General features: G+C 36.1%; 2 protein-coding genes across 5 annotated transcripts in view; one reads left to right on the plus strand and one right to left on the minus strand.

Annotated features, from left to right (window-relative positions):
• PPP1R12A (protein phosphatase 1 regulatory subunit 12A) overlaps nucleotides 1-18507 on the minus strand; it is a 1052766-nt gene that overhangs the window by 599159 nt on the left and 435100 nt on the right. The gene's annotated exons all lie outside the window — the stretch shown is intronic.
• SYT1 (synaptotagmin 1) overlaps nucleotides 1-18507 on the plus strand; it is a 345628-nt gene that overhangs the window by 118588 nt on the left and 208533 nt on the right. For 3 of the 4 annotated variants that reach the window (XM_050324473.1, XM_050324471.1, XM_050324470.1), the window contains one exon: nucleotides 2853-2914. The exons of the other annotated variant lie outside the window; for it this stretch is intronic. The gene's annotated coding sequence lies outside the window, so the exon portion shown is untranslated. The remainder of the gene's footprint in view (nucleotides 1-2852; nucleotides 2915-18507) is intronic. 4 annotated transcript variants of the gene reach the window in all.

Consider the following 18507-nt stretch of genomic DNA (forward strand, 5'->3'; position numbering starts at 1 on the left):
ATAAATGTAAATCCACGCTCTTTCTCTGTGAGTTAAACAAGAGTTTCCTAAGAAAAACTGTGAAGAATCCTTTCCTTGCAGTGGAGTAGGGTTTCATTTTGTGAGCAGATATACATTTATAGTCTAAATTCAGTCTTGCTGACTGAATTGCTTTTATTTTAGAGGTCCAGTTCTGCCCTGGTTTATTTGGACTATTTCCATAATTGGTTACCATGAAAGTAGCTGGGAATAGAGAGCTTAGAATTAACAAAAATAGGGGTTTTTTGTTTACTTTTGCATATCTGTATGCTAAGTGAAGTAAAAAGTAGTAAATGAGTACTTACTCTAAACACCTTAAAGTATCTTCTGTAGATACCATTTGTTAAATATAAATTATGCTTTAAAAGGATATTACAAGGTGTATTCACATATGTCAAAATGTGTTTCTGCTGATATTTCCAGTGGTTTCATTAGGAAACATCTTCCCTTGCAAATATTATGAAATGAAAATGGAGCCTTGGAAGACACTAGCAGTATGACAGATGCTATTTCTAGCTCTGGAAATATAGTTGTCACTGCAGGGTTCTCCTGCACTGAAGACTCACAGGAATGCCATAACCAAGGGTGAATGAATTAATCTTCCAAAACATCTAATCAAAACTAGCTTATGTTTAATAGTAAGCAATAGAAATGCACTTGAATTTCTCTGGTAATTTTTTTAAATCTTTCTCTAGAAATGCAAGTCTTTTCAGTTTATTTCTCTCCATATATTTCAGCTCTGCAAATCCTTGCAAGAAGTGATACTATTTAGACTCCTTGATAAGTGTTGATTTTTATTGATGAGTTTTTGTTTATTTATTCCAGATCTGCATTACATTTTTCATGTCCTTTGGAACTCAGACTGTAAGCTTCAAAGGAGCATGTGGGCTGTCTCTTTTTGTACCTAATGAAGCACCACACTTACTCATAGTTTTGCTTAAATTTTGTTCTCTAGCAATAACCTGTATTTTTATTGGTATTTACAATTAATGCTGAAGTAAATGTTTGTCCTTCATTTCCATCTTCTGTCTTTGCACCAGAAGGAAATAGCAAATCTTCTGAAAGGCTCAGTAATAATGTGACACAGCTTGACACAGACAGCTTAGAGAAACAGGGGAAGATTAAGACAGTATACCACAGAGGAGGTGTTACTCTAGGTGTTAATTTCTCTAAGGCACTTGCAGCTCTCTCTGCTCAAATGCAAGATGTACACAGGGACCTGACCTAAAACCCCGACTCTGAACCCCAGGAGAAGGTGGGGATTAGAAGTTTTTTATTGAACCTTCTTTCTGAGTGTGTCTGAATTCTAAATCCCTCAGTTTTGAAGGCTTCACATCACAATAAGAGGCAAAGTTTTGGTTGAACCCATTCAAAGAGGTATTTGAGTACAGTAGTTCAGATTAGGTCTGTCATGGCCTGTACCATGACATTTTATACAGCTGATATGGAACATCAAGCTAGGCCTGCTAAGGCTGTTGAGAGATTACAAACTGTGGGAATGAAATTAGCTATGTTTTACACCAGCATGCAGATTATTCTAAACCCTTTGGAATAAGATTTCAAATTGTTGTCCAGCTAACATTGAGTCATTCAAGTGCTCATCTCCTCACTGATGTCTAGGACATAACAAAATGGGCTGTTAGAAGAGCTATTCCCTAGGTCTCAAAGAAGTTTGAAACTTAATACATAATATTGTATCCTTCCAACTCATAGAAAGCAATATTTTTTTTTCTTTTTGCTAAAAAAAAGGAGGTAAAATCAGGTTTTTTTAATCAGTTATGGCCTGAATTCTTTATTATTTAAGTCATGAAAGATGGTAGCCTGGCTAGAGTGAGATGGTGGATGGAATCATGATTTACCTTCTTTAAAGACTAGAATAAGGGCTGATGTGCTATAGTTTGACAGTTTTAGATAACAGCGATTTCATTTTCCTCTGACAAAGTTGATGTGAAATTAAAGATGTGTTTGTCTATCTTGGTAACTGTATTTGGCTTCCTTGTTCAACTACACCAGAATTGGTCATCATCACACTTAATGCCTTCACAGCTTGATCCTGCTTGCTCTTTGACATCAGTGATGCCCTCATTGAAACCTTTATTGCCCATCAGTCCCAATTTTCTCCCTTCTCTCATGCAACCTTTATTCATGAAAATTGTTAATAGTAAGAATCTGCAAAGACAGTGTGCTGTGTTCCTTCAAATCCTGCATTAAAACTACCTCAGTTGTGATGCTGGTAAACTGCCCAAGAAAACCTGAAGCAGCTGGTGTTCTGTGTTCAGTGCTTATTTTGCTAATTGTCTGCATGCAGCAGTGGGAGTGAGGCATCAAACACCCCTCTGCATCATGTCCCACTCTTCTCCAAAAGCAGTGGGGGAGGCTGTGGCTGTCATTGGACGTACATGTTCTTTCTTCTTTAACTCCTAAGTCTAATGAGGTAATCCAGCCAAGATATAATACAGTATGAGAATTTAATTTTGACCAGAGGGTTACCAGCCTCAGAGGTGTGAAAGCCTGTCATCTTCCTGGAATTGGAGAGAGCTGTGGCTGCCCAGATGAAATTCAGCACCTGCAGCTGAATTTGGTCTGAGGTTTCAAGAGAGATTTGTTACCTGAACCTGTGGGTTTCCCTTCTGTGCTGTTGTTGTAGTACCGAAGTCTTTTAAGGAAAAGAAGCAATGTGAATTTTCTCTGCTGGATACTTTCACAAAAAATGAAATTTAAATCTTGGAGTAAGCCAAATGTAAATATGAAAGTGGCAAACTTCTATGGCACAAATGAAAGTAGGTAATTAATTTTATATAGATGATAAATGCATGTATTTGTTTTTCTTACAGAAGCGTGGAACCCTGAGTAAACAAAGAGAAGAGAGTTAAGCACACATTCTCTATTGTGAACAGTAAGTGACCAAATTACATACTCTGAAGCTAAACACTACTTGCACTTCCTTTTTTAAAATTTTTCATTGTTTCTTATTTGCAGTTCTTTTAACAAGTGTAAGAAATTAGTGCAGTGAACATTTCTGCATTTTATCCAATGTGGTTTCATTTCACAGGAGTAGAGTTTTATTACTCCTGTAATCTTTTTAGGTAAGGGGCCCAGATAATCCACAGGATATGTCATCACTGCCCATACTGACAATATTGCCTTTTTCTTCTCAGTAAAAGAGAATTTTAATAAAAATTGTGATAGATAGTACGAAGCTAAAAACAGCATTACACTAATATTTGCTCACACTTGAAATTTTGCAGAAAAATAGATTTATCCCTGTAGTCAGATCATGTTGGATTGGTGCAGGTGCAAGAGAATTTTGTGGGTTTGTGTTATCCACATAATCATTGACTAATTGTTCTGAACTGTCCTGGTCATAGCTGTGCTGCTCTTTTTACACTACAGCCAATCTCAATGCACTGGCATTTGACAACTACAGCTTTTTAAAACATCAAGAAATTAAGACTACCTGCTGAGACAAGAAAATGAGCCATATTTGTGTTGTGAATAATATTATTAGCATTGTCCTTAGAAAAAAAATCTTAGGCTGCTGGTGAAGTACTAGTCGTGACAAAGTAGAGAGGAGACACTGCTTTCATTGCCAATCCAAAGTAATATGTCCTGGGATATGTAGCTGGTTATATGGGTGTGTATATGGGTGGCTATTAAAAGGTGGCAGTATCTTTTGAGAACCAAAGCAGATATCCATCTGCTGGATATGTATTAAGGCGTTCAGGCATTTCTATTAATGGTTCTAACAAAACAGTTCCTCTATGCTAGGTGCCAACAGAACCTGACTTCTTTGTGGTAGAAGATTGTGGATGGTAAATAACATGCAGAGAATATATGTTCTTTAGCACTATTGTACTTATAGAATATACATTTGACAGCATATCGTGCAATACAGTTAAAGGAATTTTATTGTCATATACAAAACCTCTATTTATTTAGCCATACTGGCATATGGAACAGAGTAGTTTTAGATCGAAATAAATCTTGACTATTTTTTGGTAAATAAGAAAAATAACACTCTTTCTTGAAAAAGAATGTGTGTAAACCTCAATAGCAAAAAAATACCCATTAGCTCTCTGGGCAACCAAGTTTGATGATGGGTTTTAACATGAAAGGAAATGTGTTACATTTCACTGAAGCCAAGGACAACGTAATACTTATTTGAAAATCTGTATGGTTATTTGTACAGTGTACTAAACTGTGCTAGTAGTAGGCATCTTCTGGGTATATGGCAAATGATACATATGTTCCAGAGAATCATTAGGAAAAAAACCAGTTTTAAAAAAACTCTCAAAACTCCTGCTTATCTCTCCCTTTTAATTTTCCATTACTTCTTCTATCAGTCATACTTTCCTTTCATTTTCTCTTCTTTCCCCTGTGATTCCTGTTGTTTATGTTCCCTACATGCTGTCACACCTCTTATCACCCTTTATCTTTCCAATTTTTTGCCACACAGTCCATCTTCTCGAATTTCATATTTTCTACTCACATCTCCCACACAGGGTTATCTCCTCTTCCTGTTGGCAGAGCTGCATTGCAGAATGGTTCTGATCTTGGGCAGATTTTGAGTTTGCTATTTGTAGGACCAAATAGATTCCCTGCAGACTGAGAGTATTATTGGTATTATCAGGTCATAATGCACAAAATAATGCCATATACCTATATCTGAGAAATTCACAAAGAGTTGCAACATAGTGTAATATGGAGCAACTCTTGCAATTTTTATTTGACATGTGGAAAGATATGGTAGAACTTTGGGTATTGTTATTTAACACACGAGATACCTTCAGCCTAATCAATTATGCTTTACTTCCCCTGGATCTTAAGTTTTGGCAGCGTGTTACATGCATAAATATTAGCAGCTCCAAGCAAAGTTTGTAATTCAACTGATATATGTATAGACCTGCTTGTAGAAAGTAAATTTCACTACTACAGACACTTGAAAATCTTCCCCCTTCTTGTATTCCTGTGTCAAGTGACCAGAACTCAAAGGCAGCTGTTTCAGAATAGCGTGGATTTATTTGTGTATAGTGAGAAAAAATTAATCAAATGTTACTGGTGCTCGTTCACATACATATTCTCTCTCTCCCGCTGACAGAACCTTTTCATTGAATCCATCAGTTAATTTTATCAGTCATGGTATTATAATTATAAATTACAAATAATCTAACAATGAATATATAATTAAAAAATGAAACTCTACAGTGGTTATTTAACATTTGTAATGTGTAATTTATTTAACACTCTCTTTGGAATATACATGGGAAATTAGAATAATTAAACAGAAATAAAATTACACTTACCCCTCATCCATCATCAGTGAGGAGCAATGTTACCAGCTTGATCAGGCTATACATTCAGCCTTGAATGGAAATTCATGTATGCTACCTTTGGGTCTTCTTACCACACTCTTGAGAACTTATGTTATTCATACACTAAGCAACCAGTCACTCTTCTGACACTGGAATTGATAAATTGGCATTGTGGATTTGTTTTAAAATACCTTTTCCCCCCTCAAACTGAATTAAAATCTAAAATTTAAAATATCCAGTGCCACGAGGAAAAAAAAAATGGATTCCACATATAGGGAACAAATAAAATATTGTTCTTATTTTAAAAAAAGATAAAAGTAATAATTTATACTGTGACTTTTGGGTTTTATTTGTTCTCAACTTTGTTTTAAATACAAGGGCCTTTGTCCTTTGTCTTTGATATTGCAAAAGATTGCAGTTATCCTTTGTGGAGCAGGGAAAAAATCTTGCAACGTGTTCCAAAAAAGGTGTCTATTGTCCTCAGATAGTCAGCAGCAACCACATTTCATCTGCCACAAAATTTGTCAAATAATTGGTATCTTTGGTGACTGGTTATTGACAGGTTTTTAATTATTCTTGTTTGATAAAGGCAAGTTCAGGTAATGTGACGTAAATTAGGAGACTGCACAAGCAAAGTCCTAATACAGGAGAAACATGGCCAAAAACCACACTCTGCTGTGAGCAGATGAGAGATTTGGCCTACTGAAAGTTATTGTATGGGCAGTTTGATTCTCATTTTGTGGAGAATAACTAAATTTAATTTGATAAACATTCTGATTTCAGCCTTTCATGTGATATAGTAATCTAGATGCAGCATGGAAGTGCCCTCATTCCTTGTTTTTGCCATTCCCTCCCAGGTTTTGTTATTGCAAATTAAAATTCATGTCAATATACTGCAGTCTTGGATAAAATTGTTCATTTGAGTGTTCCTACTACCTTAAGTCCTTAATAAGGTCTTCCCCAAAATTAGTTTCAATTATATTTTTTTTCATCCGGAGTAGAAGTATGAACTTCTAGTAAATGATATAGTACCTTGTTCATAATGTAAAGGTTCACAGAATATGCTGAGATGAAAGCAACCCACAAGGATCATTAAATCCAATCCTTAGCCCTGTACAGGACCATCCCCAGGAGTCACACCATCTGCCTGTCCAAATGCTTCTTGAACTCTGTCAGGCTTGGTGCTGTGACCACTTCCCTAGGGAGCCTGTTCCAATGCCCAACCACCCTTGGGGTGAAGAACCTTTTTCTGATATCCAGCCTAATCCTCTCCTGACATAACTTCAGACCATTCCCTTGGGTCCTGTCTCTGGTCACCAAAAAGAAGAGATCAGTGCCTGACCCCTCTTCCCCTCACAAGGAAGTTGTAACTGCAGTGAAGATTCCCCTCCATCTCCTCTTCTCCAGGCTGAAAAGACCAAGTGACCTCAGGTGCTCCTCATACAGCTTCCCCTCAAGGCCCTTCACCATCTCTGTTCCCTCCTTTGGACCCTCTCTAAAAGCTTAATATCTTTCTTATATTGTGGCTCCCAAAACTGCACACAATATTCAGGGTGAGGCTACCCCAGTGCAGAACAGAGCGGGACAGTCCCCTCCCTCGACTACCTGGAGATGCTTTGCCTGATGCCCCCCAGGACACAGTTGGCCCTCCTGGCTGCCAGGGCACTGCTGACTCATATTCAACTTGCCATTTACCATGACCCCCAGGTCTCTTTCCATGGCACTGCTTTTCAGCATCTGATTCCATAGTCTATACACATAACTAGGGTTGTTCCATCACAGGTGCGGAATCTGGCACTTCCCCTTGTTGAACTTCACGTGGTTGGTGATTGCCCAGTCCTCTTAATTTATTGAGGTCTCTCTGCAGAGCCTCCCTTCCTTCAAGGGAGTCAACAGCTCCTCCCTGTTTTGTGTCATCTGCAAACTTGCTCAGTATCCCTTCCATTCCTGTATACAAGTCATTTATGAAGATGTTGATGAGCACAGGGAGCCCTGTTGAACCCCACTAGTGACAAGTCACCAGTCTGATGTCACCCCATTCACTATTATACCCTCTGTGCTCGACCCATGAGCTATTTGCTCATCCACCACATGATGTGTTTATCCAGCTGTGTGCTGGACATTTTGTCTGGAAGGATCCTGTGAGGGACAGTATTGAAAGCTATACTGAAATCCAAAAGATGACATCAGCTGGCTTCCCTTGATCACTTAGATGGGTTACTTTGTCATAGAAGTAGATCAGTTTGAAGCATGCTGTCTGTGATGGATGACAGAATTGTCTTTCAGGTGTTTTTCAATACTTCCCAGAATAATCATGTCTGTAATTTTACCAGGCACTGAAGTGAGACTGACAGGCCTGTAGTATCTGGGGTCCTCCCTCTTGCCCTTCTTGAAAGTCAAGGTTGATTACATTGGCTCTGTTTTGGTTATCATTTTAAGACTGTTGTGGCTCATATGCTTACAAAGTTCTTTGCCTTAAAACTTCTTTTTTTTTTTTTTTTTCTTTAATCATTCCTGTGTTACAGACACAGATTTGTGGTTTTTAATGTGAGATCTCTGACATGGATTTAGATTCTGTACTTCTTTGAAGTATGCTAGTTATACAACCTGATTTTGCAAAGTAGCTCAGTGGTTGTAGTTCCCTGGGGCTTTAGTTTAGTTGTCATCTATCATTTTAACACTGTGATTGATTACGCTCTTCTATTTAATTTATCTGCTGCAGCTTCTAAACTTTTTCTTCAATTGGTAAACACATGCTTTTCTAGACACATTTTCAAATGAGGTGTTTTCCAGGTACCCCAGAGGTCATGTAATCATTTTTTTCTCAGGAATTTAACCATTTGAGCCATTTAATGGTTTTCCATAAATTATTGGCTAATCTTTTGTCTATTACTTGGAAATTTTGAACTGTGTTATCTTCTTCATTTTTCAGTGTTATTATATAAATTTATTCTTAAATACAAGTGTATTTTCCAACCGCTTCTTTGACCACCAAAAAACAGTGAAAGAAATTAGCGTCTTTCTTAAGTGTAGGAGCCAAATGCATGGGCTGCTGTGGCAGTAGCTGTTATCCATCTTTGCACATTAGGTTTTAAAAGCAAAATATTTATTAGTGTTATTTGCTTGCTGGAATTTCGTAATCCAGCTTCAGTTATTATGGTTAACGTGCTTATTCTCTTGTGCCATATAGTGTGTTCCTGTACTGTCATTTGGTATTTTGAAAAATAACATTGAATATCAACTTGGCTGATTTTAAATCAGACTCTTTCAGAGTAACAATGCTTCCGTTTAAAAAAGGGTTGGCTTTTTTGGCAGTAAGCCTTACTGTGTGTACACATTGCAGCAGTTTTATGCCATTACTGGGGCAACTCTCAAGAATGAACTACTTCTACGATCCACATATCAAGGAACTTTTAATGTCAGATTTTCTTTGCTACTGCAGTTTTTCTTATGGCTCTGCATATTTTTGAATGGGTATGTTGATAATTTGATTTGTTTGGGTTTTTTTACTTTTAGTTACTGTCTTTAATATTTGTGATTAAAATCTCTCAGAAGAATTACAGTATTATCATAATACAGCTTTGCTGACGTTGATAACTGCTGTTGTACTGTGTCTAAATGCAGTCAAACAAAATTAGTAGACATCTGCAGTGTTGTAGGCTTTTGAGGGGTAAATTGGTGTTCTTTTGTTTTGTTTTGATTTTTGTTGTTGTTGTTGTTCTTGTGAGAGTGAACTTTAATCAGTATTTACCTTTTCTTTTTAATTCTTAATCTTTCTGAACAATCTGCTTTTAAAGACTACCAAGTTTGCTTCGGATATGTATCTTAGTAACTCCTGGTAGGTCACTTCCAGCGTACATTTACTTACAGAATTGGAGACAGCCTGTTCTGTCACTGTTCTTGTAGTGACCTATGCATTGACTAGGAACTAGGAGGATAGAATTTCTTGTCAGCTCCGCTGTTTTGCATTTATGGTACATGAAGGTTAACTCAAAAAATAACTAATATGATACAAGTGATTATGTACATAAAGGTTTAGATGACTCCTCAGTATGGAGTTGGTGATCTCTAAGGGACGTTATTTGGCAATTTTGGATCCTCTCCAAGTATGACTTTGCTCTTCAACGATGATTTTTTGTCTCCTTCTTTCAAAGTTTCATACTGTAAATCTTATTTTGAAGGCATATAGCCATCATAAACGTCACATTTTGACAGCTTTCCTTAGGTGAATGAATGAGAAAAGATGCGACTTAGACCTGTTGACGATTGTAAGTTACGACTATATTGACATTTACCTCTGAAAATGCAAAGATAACAGGAAATTTAGTTATTTTCCCGTGTGTAAAAATATTTTGTGAAGCCATTGTCAAAGGTAGCTCATAAAAATATGTTTTCTGATGTCAGTCTTCTGTGTTTATATTAATATCCGAAGTACATGAAAACAGACACTGTAGAATTTTTTTGCAGTAAACAATTTTGAAAATACAAAATTCAGAATTAAGTATAGTTGGAAAAGCATGATTTCTTGCATTTTTGGGCAGGGAGTATATACACTGGAACAGCTAGAAAGTAGGAGTGATTAGGAGTGGTCTGGAATATATCAAGTATCTGCAATGTGCTGCTGCTTTACCTTCCATTCAGACTGCAAGCTAAAGAGGCAAAGATGTGATTTTGCTGTGAGAGGAGCCTCTGAACAAGTGCTCTTAGAGCAATATTAATTGACATATCTCATACTTGTGACTCTTGTACCTATGCTAATTAACAGAACAACAATGCTTTGAGCCAAAGGCATAAGCTTTTGAACACAGGGTTCATAAAGCACATAACATTAGACCAGGTTTCCAGTCTTGCCAGTTAAAAAGCTTTAGTTAAACCATGAAAGATACTAAGATTCTATTTGTTCCATGAACCATGTATTTGGGAGTTTTTCTCATTACTGCGCAATTTTCATACCAGCTTCAGTGCCTCCAAAATCTCAAGGTTTAGAAGTGTATTTTTTGTTGAAAGGTGAGATTTTCAGTCACATGGATCCAGGAGCTGGGGCTTCGAAGGATAACTCCCAAACATTTATTGCAAAGTCTGGTTATACTGTGTAAAATGCATTTTAGCCTGGAGGTCTCTGCTAGTTCTGTACAGCAGTACACTTTGATCTTTCACGTAATAGGTCTGCCAATACCTTTTCATTTCTAACAGAAATAGTGCCCAGGCTGCTCTTATACTATAAGCCTATTTCACTCATCCTTATAAGTTGTGATACCAAGTGAGAACATTGGTTTTAGGAAGAAGGATGAGAAAAAAGAAATAAGATGTCATTTCAAATGTGCAATCTTAACCATTTTTGATCGGATTTTGCTCTTAGAAGCATGTCTTCAGTGTTTGAATCTTTAGTCTAAATGAAATTATTAACACTTACAGGGTTTATATAAAGGTCTAATTTTACTTCAGGGGGAATAACTTTAAAAACTCTTAACTACATTAAACAATTGATTAATAAACTACTAGCTATTGAACTGTTAATTTTTTATCCTGTAGGATAAACAATTCCTCTCCAAAAGGAACAGTGATTCCTTTTGGAGAGTTATGGTCTATTGAGCAAAAATGCATTTAGGTAGGTTTTAAAATGGGAATTACATCTAAACTTTATAATAGGAGAATAGAATCAGTAGCTTTGATACTGAAATTTTCTAAAGATTTGTTAGTTGACATAAGCGACTTGCTTAAACCCTCTTGAGTAGATTTCCCTTTAAAAATTGATATAGTGGAACATAGTAACTTTGTAGGGGGGTTGAAATTCGCTCCTGTGGTGAAATTGATAGTATTGTTACTGGCATGAAGAGAATAAGCTCATAATATCTCAGTATTGCAAAGACCTTGAAGAACTACAGAACTATGTATTGCTGTTACTCATTGTTATTTTTCAGGCTCTGAGATTGTTCTAAATATTGATTCCTCCAGCAGTTCATACTTCTTAGATGGTGCCAGTGTGTTTGAGAAATGTGTTCATCAGTACCTAATTATTTTTGATAAATGTAAAATTAAACTGAAACTAGATCTGTTATTAAGGAACCAGCTTTAAAAAAAAAAAAAAAAAAGGCTTACTCGGTCTTTCCTCATCTTGAAAATATCTGTATAGCACTATGAATAAATCCTACAAACATCAAACAGAGTTTCTTGATGCCTTTTTTACCAATATAAATTTCCCTTGCCTCCCCTATTCATTCTCCTGGGAAAAAATATCAGCCTTTACAAGCCTGAATAATGAGATGGGGCTAGGGAAGAGGAAAGCTCAAGAATGATTATACTACTCTGCTGCATATTGCCATGACATATAGCCCCATATTGTTTCTGTTTCTGACTCTCCTTTCTCTTTCATTTTTTATTCATATACCCATGTTTCTCTCTTTACTGTTGTCTAATTGGCAGCTCTACCTAAGTCATATTATCATAGAATTGTTTGGGTTGGAAGGGACCTTGAAACCATCTAGTTTGAATCTCCCCATCATGGACAGGGACACCTTCCACTAGATCAGATTGCTCCAAAGCCTTATCCAACCTGATCTTGATCTCTTTAAGGATGAACTCTAGACAGGGAGTCCACAACTTCTCTGGGCAACCTGTTCGAGTGTCTCACCACCCTCACATTGAAGAAATTCTTCCTGATATATAATCTAAACCTCCACTCTTTCAATTTAAGACCATTCCCCCTCATCCTATCACAACATACCCTTGTAAAAAGTCCCTCTCCAGAATTCTTGTAGGCTCCCTTTAGGTACTGGAAGGTGCTATAAAGTGTCCCCAGAGGCTTCTCTTCTCCAGTATGACCAGTCCCAATTCTATCAGCCTGTCCTCACAGGAGAGGTGCTCCAGCCCTCCGCTCATCTCTGTGGCCCTCCTCTGGATGTGCTTCTTAAATCTTAGTTTCCCTTCTGGAGCTACCTTTATCATACTCTTCTGAAAAAGACCCCTCATTACCCAGTGTCACCTAATTTGTTTTCATATAGTTCCCGTAGTTCTTGATCTTCTTCATAACAGGGCTTTCAAAAAGATAACACTAGAGATAAAATACATCTTAGATCTCCTGGAGTGCTGTAACTGGATTGTGACTGACTTTGCAAAGAGGGGCTCAAGCTGGGATGGTACCCATTTATGGAATCAGCATTGTATTAGACATAAAGTACTCGTTTTTATATGTACGTTCCTCAGATATCTTACTGTTGTATGATAGAACAGTGAGTGAACCTGAGGTTTGTAGCTTTTCCCTGTGTAAGTGTTTGTTTCTTTAACATAAGGTCAGAGCTCTTTGGGTATCTCTTTATTCCAGTCAGCAAGCTGTCATTGTAGCTTTGCTTCTATTTTTATTTCCTTTTCTATCTACTGTGGGTATGGGATTATAAAGTTACATTCCTTCAGATTGGACACAGTAAATTAGCTTATAAGTGATATATGAATACATTATCTCTGTGCCTTTTTTTGGTTGTTAAACCCCTAGCTTTAGCATATAGTGCTTTCTTCAAATTATCTGCGTATAGCACACTATGTCTGATCTGTTTGAAGAGCTTCTGTTTTCTGCTGATTAGATATTTTATTAAGAGTGCCAAAAAACCCATGTTTGTGTTTCTTTTCCTCTTGGATGCATGTGTGCTGCTCTCTTGCTTCCACTGAAGCTGAAACGTTATGTCCTCACTTGTCAAATTGCATTCTCTCAACTGAAATTCCAAAGCTGAATTGAAAGAAATCAAACCAGAAACTCAGGAAAATTATTAATTTATGCAGTGAAATGGAATTTTATGAGTCCTAAATGGAAGAAAAAAGTGTATTATTCAAAAAACACAGTATTAGGCTTGTGGTAAGGAATCTCTAATATTTAGCATATAAAAAAGGAAATGTTGTGAGAAGATTTTGAAACCTGGAGGGGTTATTTGAATGATCAGCTTGTTTCTACAGAATAAATAAATCTGTTTTATTAATCCTAATTGTCCTTTTGTTTATTACAATATATTATATTGGATTTACAGCATCTCTTTAACATTAGCTTCCCAGGAACATCACCAAAATGCAAGTATCAGTCAGCTTGTGCTACAGATACAATATGAAAAAAACCACTTTAGTATAGTATCAATAGGAGCCTTTAAAAACTGTGTACAGGGTTCAGTAAAATGTTGAACAGTCTATTTATTGACTGATGAACTGGTTTTGTGAGTTAATGTTTTGGTCAGTGAAAGAGAAGGAGACAGGTTATGAGGTATAGATTATCATGAATTGCATGGTAGAAGGAAAGCAGCTAACACTAGAACTGTATGACAGCTATGAATCACTGCTACTTAAAAACACCACATATATGAAGATGCATTGAAGACTTCTCTAAGAATTCTCTAAATAGTTGATGATTGAGATATGAGTAAAGGCATTTCCATAACACTCGACCCCACTGTGTTGCCACACTTAATGTGTGGCTTTGAGGAGGTGAGTCATCATAAACCAGTATATGACTGTTTAGCCTTGCCTATTCCTGGATGTATATTCTGGTTACCAGAACGTTGCTTCATCAGATTTTTTAGTTTAGAAGTACAATGTAAGTGCTGTCACATCTTCTTTAGCAGGAAGTTATGACAGGGTAATTTTGGACAATTCTTGGAATTACGTGGAACTCATCAATTTAGAATGACCAGAGATGTGTCAGTTTATTTTATATTATGGTGCGACCCCCCTTAATAAATTTATCTCAATCTGGGGATTTAGAAACATTTTTAAGAAGATAATATTTATATGTAAGCTTCCTTAAAGTAATTGAAGTATAGTTAGTACTTCTCATGGGAATAAGCAGGAGAAGCAGATGAATGCTGGCTTTCAGTCACAATTTTAGATGTCACAAACAATCAAACACATGACTAATCCAAGAAAAAAAGACCAAAATTAGAGAACAGGAGATGTCAGAATGTTTCTAAATAGAAGCACTCATCAGCTGTCATGGTGACAACTTTTTAGTTCAGTTATCATGTTTGAACTTGGTGTGGTGCCAGTAAAAAGGATTTGCTCATTTATTTTTGAGGGATCAGAATATGTCTCATGCCACATGTATAAATTTAGTTAGAAAAATGCTAGGCTGTACTGAACAGAAAAAAATAAATTATGTACTTGTAGTGATAATACAGAACAGGAAGGATGAAAAATCACATTATTTAGATTTTAAAGGATTCCACATAGGCATTCATTTAAGATACTTAATACATGTGTTATGTATTTATTCATACTTCTCTTACTTCTCTGATTGTGTGAAAATTATTTGGTTGCCTAGAATTTGTTTTGACTTGTACCATCAATTTATCTCAGAAAGGGCAACAGATTGAAACTAAAGAAATAAGAGTGAGCAGGGTGATGTTCTTTGGTAAGTTAACAGGTAATAGTGTATGTAAGAAAAAAAGAGGCCCAAGAATTACGTTCTGAAGGTTGAATATTTATTTATTTACATTTGAAAGATGTGAAAAAGATGTCATGAGAAAGATTTTTTTTTACTGGTACTTTAGATATATTGGTAAACAAGAGAAAGGACAACTTAGAGCTAGAAGAGAGAAGGTATAGATTTTCTCAACATACTAGTAAGCTCCTCTAGATACCCTGATGAAAAATTGCCACTAGTTGGTTTTCTTGTTGTTGCCTTGACCTTCAGTATATTTTCTGTGGAACTTCTGTCATTTTCACCCAAAATATAAGTAACCATTCAGAAAATTTCCATTTTTCTTCTAGATTGTGTCTGGTTAAAAAGAGTGGAAATATTTGTCAGTGGCAGATGATGTCGGATCTGTAGGTAACAATTACCGTATTCTGAAATGACACTGAATGCTGTCCTGGGTGTTTTTGCAGTTAGGCGTCTGTGGTTTATATCAGTCTGGTAAGGATAAGTTTTATGAGGAATCAATAAAATTCTATTTTTACAAACCCCTCATTTAATTTTCCAAACTAAGTTTTTTCTCTCCTTCAGTGGAGAATATTCTGCTGTAGTTAGTTGTTGGTGCTAGGTAGGATGTGACTTCTAGCTAGGTAAACCTTGCTACTAAAGATGAGTCAGCTCTAAAGGATCTTATACTCTTCTATTTTGATATGTTGGTTTTTTTCCTCTGTGGTTGTTCTGGTCCTTTTTTTCTTTTTGCTATTACTTGGTGTTATACATATTTCCATTTATGTCTTTACATTTAATGTTTGTTTATTGCATTTGGATGTGCAGCTGGCTGGGTAGTATTTGTTGGTAAGTAAGTTACAGTAAGCATTGTCTAACCAACCTTATGAGCCTTGAAACTTGACGTCTTGAAAGTAGCTACAGAAACAGGAGACCCTGTACTCGAGAAAGTTGTCTTTCCATTTGTCAGTCACCACTGTAAGATGGGCAGTTGCCAAAGCTGTCATATACAGAGCAGAATGGCAGATAGCATGGCGTAGTCTATTTGTGTGTAGCTGTGCACTCTTACCCACTTAGGCAATCTGTCTTTATGCCTGGATGTGGAAATGCAGTGTTTTCTCTCCTGCTTATAGAGAACACTTGCTATCACGACAAGCAATCAGTTCACCCCCAGGTTCCAATAATGCTACTCTTTAAACAAGCAGCTGAGTCTTACTTAAAGAAAGCCCCTTAGATGGCCCTTCCCCAGAGACTGAGCCTATCCAATTCAAAGCACTGTGTGATTTCTCTGAAATATTACTAAAATGCCACCCATTTATTCCATTAGAGCTCTACACAGGTAAATTTTTTAGCTTTTTAATTAAAGATGCATATCTGAGGTAACCTAGCAAAAGGCATTTGCCTAATTAACTCCCTGTAGTTCACCACTCTGTCAGTTGCTGGCATTTAGTAAATACTTGATTTCTTTAAGCCTTATTTCTGTATAGGGTTGATGTAGATAGAACAGTTCACACATGGATATCTGAAACTTTGAATTTTGTCTCAATATGATGTTTTAGCTAGTGACTATGAGAATCAAAAAAAATAACCTTTTTTTTCCATACAAAGGAATTAAATACTGTTATTCTGTAGTCTTCTGCAAGTGACACTTGAAAAGTTGTAGGTTTACTTTTTAATTTACGAGTCTGTTTTTAAAAGTCTATTTTCTCTAGGGCATGTTCAGGTTCTCTTGAAACTACAGTACAAAAAAGGGAGTGAATGATGGTCTTTAATACGATTGGGAATAATATATAATAGCCCTATATCAAGTCACTCGTGCAGTTGTTTCGTGGACTGTGTATAATTATCCCAGTTTCAGTGAGGGTAACAGGCAGCTGTGAAAATGATCAATTCTTACTGCCTACGCTTTTATTTTCAGCGACAGTAAAAGTTAAATTCACTCTTTAAAACTAAATTAAAATTTTATGTCACAGCCTGAGGAACAAAGAAAGGGCTCTGGGGGGAAAAAGATGAAGTTTACATGTATAATGGAAAGCTGCACTGAAAAAGACATTTTGTTTAATGCTGGTTCCCATGGTTACTTGCAAATAATTTTGCAGTTTTAAAAACACAAAACTTTTTGCAGTCATACTTCCAGGCAGGTAAGTGTCCAGCAGCTAGTTATAATTAGCTATATAAGAAGTAAATTGTCAGCCTTGATCTTCAAAATTCGTCTTACCCTACATATGTTACACCTGTGCACACTGTTTTTCTGTTGTTAGGCAGTTCTGTCTGGCTTGAATAATCTTATCAGGTCAATATCATAGTTTCTTTTTACCTCCACATTTCTTGCAGTAGACTATGAAAGTCGTTAGAGAAAAACTACTGTTTTCTAAAACAACATTTGTTTTGTTTTAAAGAGTTTTGCTCTTTTCTCTTAAGGCCTTTTTTTATTGTGTACCTAATTTTATTACAACCAGTCCTTCCAGGGAAACCACAATGATGAAAATTCATCTTTCTATGAAGGTTGGTTATAAGAGACTGCTGTTCTTTTGCACTTCATTAATAAAAAAGTCAAGTTTATCTTAATTTTATCGTATTAATAATAATAGTAATATGATTATTATATTTGTAACACCGTATTACCATGATGTGAAAAATAAACAGAGAAGGCTCAACTGTCCAGGTTTTTTCTAAATTAACAAATACTCTGCCACTGTTTTGTTTATGTAGCTGCCCTACATTGCCTACCTTGGAACTGTACAGTATGAGTCATTGCAGAATTAGGGAAGCACAGCAAATAGCTTAAAACTTACAGTGATCACAATTCTGAACTTTCATTGTGAAAAGATTTTGACACTTGTGTATAAAGAATATTCAGATAATTCTTTCTGTTTAGATATGTGTGAAGTTTTTTCATGTTTGCAGCATTATTTTTATGATTTGTCAGAAATAGGAAAAACAAGATATGTCATTTCATATCATTCCTACTTTTCCTGTTATGTCTTTCTTGTCATTTTTTCATCAAGGCATTTTGGTAGTAGGGCAATAACTCACAATTTTTGTAATTAATATCTGTGATAACATATTCTATTTAACCTTTTTATGTAATTTTATTTTTTAAATATGATAAGCAGTTTCTAATTTGATTAACTGCTCTTTTTCAGCATAACACAGAGATCTGGAATACAGTAATTGGTTGCATAGCACTTTGATTATTTTATTTTCTGATTTAGAATCTTAGTATCATACTTTATCATTAGCATGAGTTGTGATTATATTTTTAAGATGATGATAAACCATAAAACAATAAGGATGAAGAAATGCTACTTGGCCACAATACTTGTTCCTCATTTTGCACTCCTGGAGGGAAGCTGGTATCAGAAGGTATCTGTTGAAGGAAACAAGAGAAACTATTTCATTGACTCTGAAGCCTTAGAATCTTATAATCATTCATTTTGGAAGGGATCTTGAGAGGTCTTCCTGTCTGGCTTCCTCCTCAAAGCAGGATCAGCATTTGAGTTTAGACCAGATTACTTGGCACCTTCTCCAGACAAATCATGAAAGCCTCCAAGGACGAAGTTTCTGCAACCCCTTTGGGCAACCTGCACCAATGCTTAATTGTCATTTTGTGGAAATGTTTTTCCTCCTGTGCAAAAAAAAAAAAGCTATTCGGATGACTACACTTTGAAAAAAGATTAAATTTGGATTCTTGGTTGTGGTTGTCAACCAAATGTAGTCTTTTTTCCATTGAGATATATTTATATATATATTTATATAACCTTATGGCTGAAGTGTGTGTGG

Source organism: Myiozetetes cayanensis, unplaced genomic scaffold (genome assembly GCF_022539395.1).
Source record: "Myiozetetes cayanensis isolate MyiCay16 unplaced genomic scaffold, myiCay2020 scf3, whole genome shotgun sequence".
NCBI classification, from domain to species: domain Eukaryota; kingdom Metazoa; phylum Chordata; class Aves; order Passeriformes; family Tyrannidae; genus Myiozetetes; species Myiozetetes cayanensis.